Source organism: Anneissia japonica, unplaced genomic scaffold (genome assembly GCF_011630105.1).
Source record: "Anneissia japonica isolate Jap-2015-1 unplaced genomic scaffold, ASM1163010v1 scaffold287867_len1003013_cov215, whole genome shotgun sequence".
NCBI classification, from domain to species: Eukaryota; Metazoa; Echinodermata; class Crinoidea; order Comatulida; family Comatulidae; genus Anneissia; species Anneissia japonica.
Window position 1 is genome coordinate 473,257 of NW_022684320.1, and position 17,369 is coordinate 490,625.

The following is a 17,369-nucleotide window of genomic DNA, read 5'->3' on the forward strand; positions in this document are numbered from 1 at the left end:
ATTTAAAATACAATAATCATATAGGCCTAAGTTCACTTCGAACAATTCACAGATTTAAAAGTTTTCATGATGCACTGTTAATTTTACTACCTGTTAACACATACATTATTTAAAACTGAAAATTATTCCACACCAGATAGGCCAATATTACTGCTAGTGTAACGAACGCCGTTTGTGTGAACACTTTGGAATTTTAATCCGTGGATTAGCTTACGCCTGGTGTAAGCCACGCCAGTCTTACGCCGTGTGTGTGAACATAGCCTATAATTGCTTTGTAATGCAGTCACCCTGATTTATATAATTATATTTAGGCTATATATTAAACCAAACTGCCAGGTTGCAGTGACTGGTTGCTCAGTGATCAATATATTAACTGTGCTTATGCATTAGCTGTGCATATGAGAATGATTTACTAGTTAGTAGTACGCACACTGACACGCTTCGCAGCTCTTTGCAATACGATGAAGAAGAATAAATTGATTGTTACTGATGAAGTTTAGGTAGGCCTAATTTCCTCGTAGACATTTGTATAATATATTAAAATGTACTGTGAACATTATTATGAGTTACATCAGAATTGCCTTCCCTTTTAGTCATAATAATTTTACAAAAATGTGTGTTATCACATTGTCAAAAATTCTAAATTGAATTTCCTATACAAAAATTCTAAATCACTCAGACTGTTAAAATGATATACTTGCCATGTTTAAACATCTCTACAACCAACCAAAGAGGCAGCACTCAGCCTAGCCACTGGCCTAGCTTCTAGCCTTAGCTCTCTTGTCTTAGACTCTACTCCTAGTCTAGGCCCTAGTGCTAAGCTAAGAACATTAAGAGTATTGTTTATGGAGAGACTAGGCCTTACGCCTCCCCTGACTGTATAGTTTAGCCTGCGCAGCGAATATATCCTCCTCCTGGCCTCCACGCAAAAATTTGGCCTAGAAATCCATTGACGATTTCAGCGCAGATTTTGCTGAAAATTAGGCTTTTTTAAACCTACATATTTATGCAGTAAGTTTACGAATCCGCACACCAATTTTTCTAGCGATTTCCTAGCAAATTTGAATATATAGATCTAGGCTAGGCACTGGGCCTAAACTAAACCCTAGCCTATCATCTGTGCAATTTAACTTTACTCATCATCCAGGTTTAGCACACATAGGCCTACGTGCTAACTTACTGGTACTCGTATGGGCATTTATAGTGCGCTTCTTCCTTACCTAAGACCCTCCAGGTAGACCTAGAAGGCTCGGCCTATCCTGACCCTTGGTCTCGCCTAGGGTAGTGCAGGCTAGGCTAACCATACATAGGCCTAGGCCCTACTACTACTCTACGCCCCTCTATCTAGGGCAGGCCTAGGCCTATAGATAGGCCTACTTTATTTGCATGAGGCTGTATATAATCTGCCTAGCCTACTCAGTACAGCAATTTTAGATAATAATAACAGTATTCTAAACACATATGCAGATTAATAATATACCTAGGCCTATGTATTTAGACATCTAGGCCTAGAAAAAAAAATTACAAAACCACATCTCGCGTAATGTGATCCTGAAAACACAAAGTTTTGACAATTGGTTTTATAGAGGGCGTTCGTTGCAATGGTTTCCCCCCCCCCCCCCCTTCCAATTTATGATACTCAACATTGCTCTCTATTATTAATAAGAGAATGGTAAGGGGTTATGGTTTACGTAAAGATGAATGAACATAATTTATTTTCATTTGGTTATCGATATATAATAAAGCTCTTTTCGAGAATTGTAAACTTATCGTCGAAATTAATTTGGTATTTTGTATTTTGCCCAGTATAACTACTCCCAGATTTGATTTACAGTATCTGCATATGCATAGGCCTATTTATACCTGTTCATTTAATGACCTTTATGTTTACTTTTCATGATGGAGGAAGAAAATAAAATTACTTTGACTTTGATTAGTTTCAAAACCTAACTTGAAAAATTATTAAGCGGGGCTTGCTATAGATATGTGTAAGCCTCTCATGTGGTGTTTTTTGGGGGGTTTTTTTTGTAGGACAGTTTATGAACATTAGTGCAGTGCCTCTCTTGATACGAATTATGATTAATATTATGCAACACAACTCTGCAGATATTCTATAATTGTCCTTGAATTCTGAGCATGGTAAATAAGATTATTCGTACGAGGATTTCACCTTATCCTGTCCGTGGCCTGTCTTTGACCTGCCTCGTGTTGTCATAGGTACATAAAATGAGAGGTTACCCTTGGGATGCATGGTGATACATCCTCGGCTGTGAAAACATGGCAAACTAGTTTCACATGATACCTAGCTAGGTGTTTGAAAGGTTAACTGACCAATTATATTTAAACGGCAAATTGCTCCCAAGACAATCAATTTTTCCTCGATTGGAAACAGCCGTCAAACAAAATTTGACACCATTATTAGCATAGACACGCTAAATATGTTGACACCTATAATTTGTCAAGTTTCTGAATTCACTGAAGCGCTTCGTCCAGATAAATAAAAGATAGGTATATACTGCCAACTAAAATGAAATAAAAATCTTTGCTCATTAGGACTTAACCATTATGTAAGTTATAAACTTTTAAAAAGTTACAGATCGAAACAAATAGTTTTCAACGTTACATACTAAACAAATCCAGTAAAAAATTGCTGCCTAAAATTAAGGGTTATATATGCAAATCCTCTAGTAATATTTGAATGTTATTGTATCCGGTATTAAGTGGTCGTCCACAATTATCTACATTTTCACAAGTGTACAAACAGTACGCTAGGGGAGGGGGGTAAACAAAATTGTAAACTTTTACATATGCATGAACATGTTGATTCAAAATATTAAACGTGATATATTTAAAATCATAGATTGTTATGACCAATTAATATTATAACACAAAATGGATAATATATATGCTGTGTAACCAAGTACAGTACTTTAGTTGACTTCACAAAAAAAAATGTTTTGCAAAATTAACAGTGTTATTTTGTATACTTTCAGAGGGAAGGGAGGGAGGGAGTACCAAAAAAAGGTACGGTACTTTGTACACTTCAAAAATTCTGATAATTGTGAATGACCCCTAACTTCCGTTAGTTTCTTCTTGTTCTAATTTTCAGTTAAAAGCCAATACCTTTTATTGAAATAGCTATACAAATTAAGCAATCCTTTTTTTCCAAGTTCATAGGCCGATTTGTGGCAATCTTTAAGACCTAGGGCCTATATAGCCATCCTACCCAAGTTGGTCCTCTTTATAATCTTGCTTTTCTGAAAAGGTCTGGTCCTAGCTATACCGTTTCGCAAGTGGATTCTACATTTAAAAATTTGTACTTATCTTTATTAATATTAAAGTCAGAAATGACAATGATTAAATTTCACTGATTTGTAGTCCTTTAAGAAAGAAAATGTTAAGCCAGATGCCTGTTTGCCGAAGATAAATAGACCACGTAGGCCATAATGCCCAACTTTTTGAAATTGCAGCCAAAACTAATATTTATATCAACTCGTTGCTACCAAAAACGGTTAGAAAATGGAACAAACTGCCCCAGGATACAGTGGAAGCACCCGACAACGATATATTTAAGGAGATTATCTTAAACTAAGCCCCTCCTTCCCCCCCAAGGCCTCGTTGTCAGACTTTCAAATGGAGTATTCAAGAGGATAACACCAAGTACCAAGTAAGTAAAATGTAATCAAATTCTGACGAATAGGGGGATTACAAAAGGTTGACCAGACTCGCAGTCTATTGAAGTGAAAATGGAAACAATGGGTAGTGACGGGTGTTTATGATCACAATTCACAATCAAATTATACTATTTAATGGGACTTTTCTTAAGGATACATCTACTTTATAGTTTTAGGAAGGAAATATTCAAAGATTCGTTTATTAATCAAGCAAAACCTCTTCCGGTATTTTCTAAGGTAAATATCTTGTATGAGTCACTATACTACTTTCAAACACCTTCGGTCTACCTTTGTTGGAGTTAACTTAATGCTTATTTAAGTACTTGCAGACACTGACAACGGTAAGGTCACGTATATAGCCGGAGTTAGCATATGATTATACTTTCAAATCAGTTGAACTCACTTTTATGTAATCGTTGGTGGTACAGGGACCAACAACTCAGAAATTGTATTTTTGGCAGATTTCTGAGATCCATTGAGTCCTCAAAACTTTGTGATTCAATTGGAGTGGTGGGAAAAGTCACTCCAGTCCTCGTGGGACAAATCAAACCCTTTTTAAAACGTCTTAACACAGCTTAATACAATAACCGATATTTTCTATTTCCCAAGGCACCCGGGATTTTCACCAGTGTTCGATTCTGGACCCCACCGGAAATAGTCATTAGTCAGACGGCCATTGCTGCCGAGTAACTTAGCCCTCCTATCCCTCCAATCGGGCAAAGAACACTGGGCGAGATAAGAACAAAACAGAAGAAATTGAAGACCCGAATTCACATTTTTTTTGGCTTGAGCTATATTATGACGACATAATTCGCGAGACATTTTAGATCTTAATGAGAAAGTTGAACCCATGATATATTGACTACCACGTCCTCATATACGGCTACTACTAGGCCTACTATTACGGTCAAAGAAGAGTAGGGCGAAATTGGTGTTAAGAGGGAGCAGAGTATGCCTATTATCTCGACGATAACATTAACTGAACAGTGGGACTGGTCAAGGCCCTACATTCTCTCTATTATTATTTCATATTTACAGCGGCGTATCTACAAGTCTTGAAATGGGGGTGTTGATTTATTCATTCATCATTCATATAGCGGTACAAGTACTCTTCGATTGATAAACTAAATTTATGATTTAATATAATCATACAGAAAATTGTGTTGTATTTTCTTTATGATATTGATATAGAGGATCTAATAGGCCCTACTATAAAGAGAAAGTTATGAATATCTAGTTAAGTAGGTGCGTTGGTGGTTCGATCATATTGTTCACAAATTTCAGATAATCTATAGGCCTATTGTTAAAACATATCAGTTACATTAACATTGAGATATCAGAAAAGAACATTAAGCAATAAACGTAAGATAAACAAAATACGGGTATAATGTTTCATACTACTGTTGTAAAAACTTATCAGGCAATTTGTAGGTCATCATTCCTAATGATGACATAATTAATGTCGAAATATTGAATCCCGACACGATGGCGTGCATTTCGATACTTGGATTATGTATTATACTATCTTATCTGAGATTAATCAGTGGACCTTTCGGTTTTTGTAGGTCAGGGTTTAGGTGACCTAATTTATTGGATGTGACCTACTTCTTAGGCATTGGTTGGTTTTAAGTGGCGCTCTCATTAATTTACATCATCATTGATTCCGCGCTGATATTCATCCTTTAAAGTCCGTGTTGAGCTGAAACATCCTGAGCTCTCATCCCTGCTAATGGTTGTGATATGTAACGCGTTACATAATATAGACGCATGCGCCCCGCTGTGCGAGGTGTCTGCGGGACCATGACGTGTACTCGTGCGAATTTAGCTGACCACCGCATCTTCAGAACTGTTGATGGAACGTGGTAAAATGGTTGTTTTAAGTATACATACTTCAGTTTCACGAATATTGAAATCATTACTCTAGAGGGTTAGCCTGATAGGTCTGGGTCAAAGTTCACCGAACTATGCGTGCTTCCCCTTGGCGACAACACATAGCAACTTGAGGTTTCTTTCTTGTATTGTGTGTTTCTGATAAATTTCAGAACTTGGTTCTGGGTACATTACACTTTTTAAACTTAGAATGATGCTGAAGGGGTTACCTTCGCAGTCTTTATTGTTTTTCAAAAAACAACATATATGAGGTGATTGATAATTGACAATGAAATCCAGAATTATGCATAGACCAAAATAATAATTGCAGACCGACCCTCATTTCCAAATATCATTGTCCTTGGGCAACAAAACATTTTGCCTGTTTAAATAATGTTCTTAAAAGAAGGCGGCGATTATGACAATTAGTGATAAATATGATGAAAGACTATAATATTCTGACAACCGTATATTCTGGAATTGAAAAAAAGTTTACAGAGCAATCACACATTGATTTGCAAGTTTAACTGAACTTTTAAATAAATGAACTTATCCAGAATGACTGTATTATCAAACTACAGCATAAGAATCAACTTTCCGGAAGATGGTTTCTTCTCTCTGTCGAAATGTTATTCTAAAAGTGTTTTTCAAAATACCTCACACGGTTTGCCAAGTCTAACATGAAATATTCTTACTAAGATACCGAAACGAATTGCCTAATTGATCGACGAAATGAGTGTCCAACCGAGGCTTATGTTTTGATGTTTAGGCTAAGCAACCCGAGGTATTTAGCCAGGTATGTAGATAAATGTTATCCACAACCTACCTCCAGGTATTTATTTCATGTGCTGACGTACTTATTAAGGCGTACCATCTCAATTATTTAAGCATTTATTTACACTGTATTTTGAAAGCATTTTATTATCCCAATAACCTGTCTTGGTATTCATTAGCGTAACGTTGAGTCGCAAACCCATCCATTCATTGAGCACAGGCACACGAGAACGGTTATTATAGTTACAGCCAATCAATGAACAGAGCTCATTAATGTTTACATTTTAATCGATCATGGTTAACACTAATTCTATAATAATCAAGCACCTGTGACTAACATAATATACAATACTCTAAAGGGAGAACGTTTTTTAACAATGTCGACTCTTTGGTCTGCAGAAACAGTGTCGATCATTAAACTACCAATTTTTTACGTCACTCTAACTTTCCTTATTGACGTCAATTGAAAACTCCAGAAATTGTATTGCCTGCGTCCCTTTTAAGCATTCTCCAGAACTAGCTATAATTTATTGAGCCAGCAGCGAATGCCAATAAGGTCCTATCTATATCGCTTTGCGTAAGCGTTCTATCAACGAAAATCATTATCATCATGTCTACCAAAAAATACAACGTTTTGGAGATTTGAAGGGAACCGGTACCTGTTCATCATAAAAATTAAAGGGAACTCAACTATAGCTCTAGTGGCGGATTTATAATTTTTCTGTCGGGGTGCTCCAGTGGCAACCGTACTCGAGTAGGCCTACCTTGATCCGATTTGGAAGAAGAGAGAGAAAGGTTTTGGGGTTTTCCCTAACCTGACCTATTGTGGTGTCCAAGGGCTATTAAAACAGTATTCGGAGTTTTAGCCCAGGGTGACCCTAGAATATGCCCGACAGAGGAGGGACGAGGTACGCAACGGGGGTGGGGGCGATATCCCCGACGAGATCAAAGTGGGCGTGGTCGGCGGGAAGTCGAAAAATATGAAAACGTATTTAAGATTTCTTTAATCGATTTCAGAGTCTATTATGTAGAAAATACATTTTTTTAAATTCTCCCTGACGAATTGTGTTTTTAACCCGAAAGCGCTCCCCGACGAGGGGCGCTTTGCCTACCTCAACTGGTGCCACCAATGTTTTAGCCATTTTAATCTTTAATCAATATGATTTCACACTTGCCTAATGATTCTTTTTATCTGCTAGTCTTTTGTCACCTTCTGGATCCGCCACTGAAGCCCCAAAGCTCAAGCCCGACCGAACTAAAATCTCAAAAAATTCTAGGATAGAATTAATTACATACCTAGGCCTAATATTTTTCTTCAGGAGGAAGGAAGATGTGCGTATCCATGATTTTTTAAAAAGTGGCTTAAAAGATAGGCTACTGAATTTTATGAAAGGCGCAAAACTAGCGACGGAGCATCCAGTATCGATGGCTATGACTACAACATAACTTCGTTGTTATCGTCTAAAATAATTTACTTTGTCATTTATTTCCATTAATTTACTATTATGTTTTTTCATGTTTGAACAAAAAGGATGTGCTCAGGCATGGTAAAACCCCCTGCGCTGTTCAAATGATCCTACGCCGACGAATAGTGATGTACAAGATACAATATAACTTATTGTTGTAACGTAACATTATTTTGTATGTATATATGTATGTGTATGTATGTATGTATGTATGTATGTAATAATAATAATAATAATAGACCTAATAATAATAATAATAATAATAATAGTGTTAGCTGCCTAATACACGAGTTTTCGGCCTTTGGCTGCTACGTTAAATGTTCATTTGAAATAGGCCTAAATATCAAAATAGAAAACTATCTTAAAGTTAGTTCACTTTGTGTCTATACACTAGGCCTACTTAGCTGAGTGCTGTCTCTTATACACATCTTATATACATATATATATATATAAGTATGTATGTATGTGTATATGTTTATGTATATATGTTTGTGTATGTATGTAAATAATTATATGTGTATGTGTGGATGTGTGTGTATGTGTACGTGGATATATATATATATATATATATATATATATATATATACACACATATTTGGGTGGAGTGTACGTTTACTGTATGCACGTAATGTGTATTATGTACATTATTTGTGTGGGGAGGGTGAGGGATGTTTATGATTTATTTAAATTCTAAATTGTATTTTCTTTAGTTATGTTCTTTCATTTGTTTAGCTTTAAGTTGTTGTTTTCCTCTTTGTTCATTAGTTTAAATTTGACTGCGCCACTTTCTTGTGTGCTGCCACTGTTGTAAAAGTGTAATGTCAAATAAATATTAATTAATTAATTGTTGTAACGTATAACAAGATACATACGACGTTTTGTTCTAGTTGCATAATAAAAAAAACTGTACAATTAAGTACAAAGTATTAAAAAAAATATAAATTGTACTATAAATTAAGGTAACACGCCGAGGCCCAATTATGTGACAAACAAAATCACAACAACGATTCCTAAAGATACTGTTTGAAAATATACCGTAGTTTTCCTGTATCAAATGATAATGCAATTTTTCTGGGCCTATATTCCGTCATCAATAGGTTGCCAATAACCCACCGCTGTTACCATGGAGTTTGGATCCTACAATAGTTTGAAGCTACGATCCAATTTCACCAGTAAAGAGAATACGCTGTCGCGGCGACTTACAATCTGGCATTTAAGGCCCCTTTATATAGGTCAGACCCTTATTGATTATTTGAATTTCTGACAGCCCTTTGTAAGATATATTTAGGTCTGTAAGTATCTATAGTTTTGTAAAACATAAATTGTAAATGGTACCGGACCTTTTTTAACTTTTTGTGAAAGGTGACACGGTGAGTTTGAGTTGTTTTTCCATGTAATTTATTTGTTTTAATTATATTATACTGTATCTTTTTATTACTGCTTTGTATGGAAAATAAAGAACATTTGATTTGATTTTATTAGACCTTTTATTTCCTTGTGGGGGACGGTACAGGGCATATTTAGTATAAAGCTTTATGATATTTAAGAAACCATATGGGCCTAATGAACATAAATTTTAACGAATAAAAAGAACTGATTAAAAGTTTATGACAGAAAGATGAGGGAAATATTATTATTTTTTTAATCATTTGAGGAGAATAGTACAGTTAAAAAACCCATAAGATAGGCCTCTACACTGTGGTTTAAGTGTAATTGATTTCTGAATTCTAAACCTCCTCCAGCGACCGAGTAATTTTTAAAGAGAGAATAATGAATTGTATGTTAATATAATAGAAGCCCCGCTGAAAGGTATTTCTTACTAGCATGTTTAGACACTTTTAGACTACGGGCACGAGGGGGTTCGATATTGTGTTCACACTTGATGGAATGAAGCTTGTAGGTGCCTGCATTCTGTTATGCCAGCCTACACTCACATACTGCGATAGATGTTTTTATACCCTTGGTGTGGCATCACGACCCAAGCTTATCGATCAGCTTAGGTATTTGAAACCGATGTTGACAGTCGTACGATTCTGTAACGATACCATCATGTTTTAGATCCGTTTGGTACATTTTAACACTACTGACTTTTTCCAAGATAATTTAAGTAGGCATAATGATTGAAATATCTGGTGAACTACAAAACTAAAAAAAATAATAATTGCAATAATTATCATTGTAAAATTATTATTAATTTTTTTATTTCGACAATATTTTAACATTAGCAATAACAATATTAACAATAATACTAATAATGATAAACCATGATGATGATAATAATAATAATAATAGACCTAATAATAATAATAATAATAGTGTTAGCTGCCTAATACACGAGTTTTCGGCCTTTGGCTGCTACGTTAAATGTTCATTTGAAATTGGCCTAAATATCAAAATAGAAAACTATCTTAAAGTTAGTTCACTTTGTGTCTATACACTAGGCCTATTTAGCTGAGTGTGCTATTGTTATATGTTACATGTTGGCAATTGGAATATCACGGAGTTGTAGATAAGGCCGTGCCTTCATTTCGTCATTAGAACGATCAACAAATGTTCACCATTCACCTATAACAACAACCTCTTTGATCAGCTGAAATCACCAGATGAAAAATGTCGAGAAAAATGAGATAATGTTGAAATCAGACGATATTTTCCAAAAGGGATAAATCAACGCGCCTTGATCGTATTGATAAGGTTGGTGACTCCACATTCCCGAATTTGACCAAATGTGATTATATACAACGACAGGCATTAATTTAAAAAAAATCCCAAATCTGTCTATCGACCATATCACCAGCATCTGTAGACAAGACTAATGCTGTACATTCTGTAGCCTGGTATCAATATAGTGCAACAAGCCAACTTTAATATAGAAAAATCGTTTAAAAAGTGCTGGCAAAACAAATTTTGAAGAAATCGCTAAATAGACCTAAATCATTTCTAACTGCTCATTTTAACTTTGAACACACTTTTTTTATATACCATTAAATATTGTCATTTTTATAAGTATTCAATATTCGTCATGAATTGTACTATTTTGTTTGTTTGTGGTTGTTGTTTTAACCCTTCGCATGGCCCATTTGTGCAATCACGACATGATAGGGCCTAGCTCTCACGACATGATAGGGCCTAGCTATCACGACATGATAGGGCCTTGCTCTCAAGCATAAAAAGATAGATTTGGTTTGAATTTTCTAATTAAAAAAAATGAAGAAAATTGCGAAATAATTAGCCCGGGTGCGTAGGTACGTAGTAGTATTTGTAGTAAAGTATTCGTTGCAAAGTAAATAAGATAATAGGTGACATAAGGCTCACGTCTGACTGGGTGATTTATGGATTGTAATGCTATCTTCATGCACCTCACTAATGAGATTAAATATAACACTGCAAAGCGATGGTACACCCTATTTTGTTTCAATGCTTCAATCATATTGGTACAAGTAGGTGTATCAACCCAACGAAGATATAATAAGTGACAATACGAGACGACATGATTTTTTTCTTTTTTAAATGTTTTAAATCATATCCTGTTTATAATAAGTGATAATTCGCGCGCAATGCGCAAGGCACGCAATACCTTAAGTTTGATTCCAAAATACTCCTTCTTCAGGTGTATCCACACAACACCAAACCAAATTCGAATTTTAAGATTCGAAAGCCTACCGACCATTCAGAAAATCGGATCAAGATGTAAGAATTGTTAAAATAATAATTTTGGATTTTTACATTGAATCTCTAATTTTTAATGTTTACAGTAATGACTGTCCCTTTTTATTGATTGTAGTTTGTGAATATTTATAAGAAGTAATTTGTGTTGCTAAGTTCTTTTTGCTTCTTAGGTTTTACTCTTTATATAATTTTACGGTGCAATTGACGCAATGCTACTATGTTCAACTTTTAACAGGCCTTTATATATATAATATATATATATACATATATATATATATATAATCAAAGAAAGGTAAATACAGTGTGAATAATGGTACATCGTGTAGCATAGCTCTCAACGACTGTCCTGTAAATAAATATATATATATATATATACATTTATGTATACACAAACACACACATATATATATATGAAATATATATATATATATATATGTATATATAATATACCGGTATCTCTTGTATCAGCCACATTTTCTCATTTAGTTTTGTAAGCTAAAATAGACCAGAGGACTGGCCAAAAATGTTTTTTAATAAAGTAGTGTTCTATAGTCCACACAAACACACACATATATATCTGTCTCTTATACACATCTAGATGTGTATAAGAGACAGATTTTCATGTGTGCGCAACTGGGAAAATTGAAATGAACTGCATTTTTATATAAGTGTAAGTATTTAGACATACTTAAAATTGTATTTAAAATGATTATAGTTTAATGCATTTGACTACTTACAACCACGTTAACTTTCCCAACTCAGAAAATGCCTCAGAGTCAATATGCACCAATTTATTGGACGATAATGCTCTATGAAGAAGATAAGAAGAAATGGAATACTGCGTTACAACAATGTAAAAAAATGTAGAACAAGACCGTGAAAAACAAAAAATAAACAACATGATGGTGTTTATGCCCTCTCTTTACATCACAGTTTATGATGAGTATATAATAAATATACATATAATGCTATGCCTGTAGACGTCCGCGCTGACGGTACCGTAAACATTTGGACTGTCAATTTATAGTTAGACGGTAAAACCACTCATACTAGGTATCGGCCGATGTTTATGGATGCGGTCTAGACTACAATTAAAAATGGTTCACCGTTTTAGAGACCCAAACCCACCATCTTAAAGACCCAAACCAGTTATCATAACGCATAGTATAGCTCGTGGGAATAAATAATTTTACAATTCTAGACATTTTATAATGTTCTAAAAATCTAAAATCGCCAATCACGTACAAATTCGTCGCTTACTCGGAACCGGAAACTACCAATGTTATATCTTTTTTATCTCAAGGCGCCTATCCCATTTTGCATTATAAACCTTGACCAAAATACTATGATCGTCCCACTTCAATCACGTTCTCGGACACGAATTTACAAATGCAATTTTAGAATTACACATGAATGCATTGGAGGCTATTCTCCATAGGCCCTAAGTATTGCGCGGAATGTACATATGTGTATATAACATGTACCCTATAGGGCTTCAAGGAATCAATTTGCCATTAAAAAATGAATGAAACTTGGAAACATTCCAAATCAACAACTTACATATGGGAATAGTAGTATAAAGCAGACTTTGAGCCGCTGTCCCGACAAAGTAATAAATCGTAAAATAGAAACATTATTGGCTGTTAAACTATGGTTAAATTGTGCCAAAAGTTCATAAAGTTAACATGTTAGAACGACTAGACATAAATCCCTAGCCTATCATTTACCTAGGGCGTAAATGATAGTTAACCTGACAATTAAAATACCAATCCTTTATGTTCACACCTAGTTTTTGTGCGTGCAGTTTCAAAGGGAGGTTACGCGCTGGCTCTCAGCCAGCGCATGACGCTCGTGTAAACAGCTATAGAATCATTGATACAACCATACAACAAAGAAACTCTATGCTCTATGATACAACTAATTACTTTCAGATCACGTGAAGATGTTTAATGAGTGCATTATAGTAAATTTCATAAATGACTTTAATTACTTTCATCTGGTTTTGTAATATATTGCATGGTACCGTCTAATGGTTTTAGTAAACAAAAACGTGAGTATGTTAACGGCAAACTTGGTTTACTCAAGTAAATTTTATGTTAAACGAATGTGCGTATAAAGGCCTGTTTATACTTCAACGATAACGAAATGATAAAAAAAAAAGCTGAAAAGCAATTGTTCATATAGAAAATAAAAGAAATAAGAGAAGTTTTTACACTAGAACGATTCAATAACGATTTATCAGTTATGCGATAACAACATAGGCCTATTTTGACAAATCAAATCAGATGACGTTATAATCATGGAAAAACATTAAAATCGTAGTAGTAGCAATGATTTTATCGTTTTCCATGATTATGATGTCATCTGATTTAATTTGTTAAAATATTCTGTTATCGTATACACGATAAATCGTTATCGAATCGTCCTAGTGTAAAAACTTTTGTTTTCTATATGATCAATCGCTTTTTAGCTTTTTTATCGTTATCGTTATCGTTAAAGTATAAACCGGCCTTAATGCTTTTTTTTTATTGATTAAGTAAAACGTGTATCCAATCCAAATACTAAGAATAGTACCAAACCGCATCCGGTCTTTAAAATGTTTTATTAACCAAATGAAATATGGTTTGATCAATATTAGACGTCAATAAACAGGTTGCTTGAGATGGTGTGATCTGTATGGTGTGATTTTTATAATCCCAAGTGCTAAAATGTACTGAGGACATTTCATCACGCGATAGATTCGAAGGCGTGGTGTAATAGAATCATAGCTCATGCCTACGCATCATAATATTTATACAAAAAATGAATTTCTCAACATCAACATTATACTCCATAAGATACGTATGAATATTTATATTATTATTTTTATTATAATTTATTATTATTTATTATGTCATTTCATTATTATTAATGACATTAATGTTTACGAAATTATTTTTACAAAATAATAATAGGGTAATGTATTACATTAAGTATAGCTGTATAGAATGATAACAAATACACATATTATATACCGGTAGTTCATGCCTACGCATCATATTTCTAAAAAAATAAATTCCTCAACATCAACTATGAACATTTATATTATTATCTCTATTATTATAGTTATTATTACTATTATTATTTTTATTATTATTATTATTATTATCATCATCATCATCATTATCATCAACACCATTTAATATTATTTAGGGCTATTATTTTGTTATAATTATTAATGACATTAATGTTTTCGAAATTAATTTTTACAAAATAATATAGGGTAATTATTACATTAAGTACAGATGTATAGAATGGTCAAGAATACATATATAGTTCAAGACTGTTCAATTAAAATTAGAGTGGTCAATTACATAAGCTGATCTATAAATTCTACATAATAATTAATTACATTAATTGATTGATGAATTACAATGTGTATTAAATTCAGCTAGGCCTATATTATGATCAAACGTCTTAATTTCATACGGTAGGCTTATGGTAAATTACTTAGAGTAGTCAATTGTTACTAGTGGTAATTTCAACGAAGAAGCCAATTCCACAAGAATTCAATTGTTAAAAAAAGACACCAATTCAATAAATTAGCAAAATAGAAAACCCAAGACCTACCTCGTTATTATCAGGTTTTTAAGCTCCTCAAATGTGTAATTTAGAACAGATTGTGTGATTTCTTATCAAGAATAATCTTTCCCTACTAAATACACACTTTATTGGCAAATTCATAAAAAACCTTTTTTTAGTCAAACGACCTTTCAAATAGACAGCAATTTACATACATTAACTCAGTTAACTCCAAAATAACATTCGTCAAGATTCAACACTGATATGATTTTCAACTCCAAAATGTCTCTAGTTATTGCTAGGTCCTCTTCTGCTCTTACCTTAAAATATTTTTTTTTTTCTTCAGATGACTCAAATATGTTCTATTCTCATAACAATAACACATATTGATCAAGATTATAACACTGAGCTTGAACGTTTCTACCTAGCTAACAAAATTATTTTATAAGAACGTTATAGTTAGGTGTTAAAAATGTTATTTTGTAGAACCATAAGTAAGTATTTATAACCTAATTTCACAACGTTTGAATTTTCCTGCAACGTTGTGTGAACGTTATTTTGTGACATACCAAACCACAACGTTCGCAATTGTTATAAAAACGTTTTGTGTTTGCTGGACCTTGCAATGCCGTAGCCAGGATTTTCAAACAGTGCCGGACAATATCAGGGTGGACCCATTCTACGTGTAAATTCAATAATGTGGACCATTTCCATGAAGTGGACCCAATTTACGCATAAATATTAGAACTCTGGACCCATTTTTTAAAAAGTAGACCAATTTTGTATATGAAATAATATATTTTAGACTAATTTTTTGAAATGTGAACCCTTTCTTTGTATAAATGATGTGGACCCAATAGAAAAATTGTGTGGGACTGTCCCAATTGCTGGCTACGTCATTGGTACCTGGTTAAGCTCAACTTAGGTATATTCCTTAACATTGACAAGAAGCTATATATCATAGGCCTATTTGGTCTGACACTTCCATACAATATACTCAATGCGTGTCAGCAAAAATACATTTAGCTGTTGTATCTATCGATTTCATTTAAAATTTGACTAAGTCGACTTTGTCTAACTTGAATAATTTTTTTAAGTCGATCGATCTTATTTTACATGCCAAATTGTTGTGTTTTCCATTAATTAACGATATGTAAGTCGAACAATTTTTAAATGCCATTGTTCAACTGTAAACAGTACCAAATCAGTAATATTATATCTAGGAATAATTTCTAGATAACAAACATTAAATTATACCTTTCTTCTTGGCCTATATCCAACACGAAACCCCTTACCCTTTTTTCATGAATTTCACCAATTTAACCAAATTATATTTATGTTTCGTTTACACAAAAATGCATGTTGTCTTTTTACATTACCTCTTTATTTGCTAAACTACCAACATAATAAAGCATGTTTTCGAACATTCACTACTATTTCATCTCCCATATAAAAATTTCAGCCACTACCCCATTTTATATTCCGACCCCAAACCTTGGCCTCCGGTTGAATTCCATCTGCTCCCCTCCTTGTACTTCAGCTGAGAGCTTTTAAACGCGCACGAACGCACAGTCTTTCGGATCAGACATTTTGAGACGTTGGTCTCACGTGGAAGACAGTACACTCTAGGAGAAGACTAAGAGATTATCTTTCTTACTGCCTAATTAACAACATCAGTAAAAATAAGTCTTCAGGTTTTTGTGGGTATAAAAATAAAACCAACCAACCAACCAACAACATTTTAAGCTTTTTAGGCCTATTACATAATTATTTAACTGTTTATTTAATCAATTAGGCCTACTAACTGGGGCTCAATTTAAGTGTTCTGTAGTTAGTGAACATATATAAGCCTCTACGCAGATTGTACTTAATTCTCATTTTACCTTGTTACATTTGTATAGGCCTAATGTGTTAAATGTGCGGATATATATATATAAAAGGTAACAAAACTAAACTAGTAGAAGTAGTGTAGTAGTAGTAGTAGTAGTAGTAGTAGTAGTAGTAGTAGCAGCAGCGTAGTAGTAGCAGCAGTAGCAGTACTCCTTTATTTAAACACATGTTATAAGAATACTGAGGCTGAAATTGCTCAAAAAATGTGGTAAAATTATTTAGTTTTTAGTTTTAAAAAAATAGAAAATCCAATAAAAACAAGATAATCATATACAGTAGCAGTAGGTGTGACTATGAAATAACATCTATAATAACAGTACAGTAATAAAAAAAAAATTCTATCTTTGAAAAGTGTGTAACAGAAGTACATTCTGAGCCTGAAATTAGCCAAAAAAATAGCACTGAGCTGGGCAAAATTTTACTGGTTCTTATAGTAGCAGCAGCAGCAGCACCTGAAGCAGTAGTA

At 33.8% G+C, this 17,369-nt stretch overlaps 1 protein-coding gene across 3 annotated transcripts in view; it reads right to left on the reverse strand.

Moving 5' to 3' along the window:
- The window catches only part of LOC117104420 (sushi, von Willebrand factor type A, EGF and pentraxin domain-containing protein 1-like), a 46,269-nt gene that overhangs the window by 26,662 nt on the left and 2,238 nt on the right, over nucleotides 1-17,369 (reverse strand). The window lies entirely within an intron of this gene.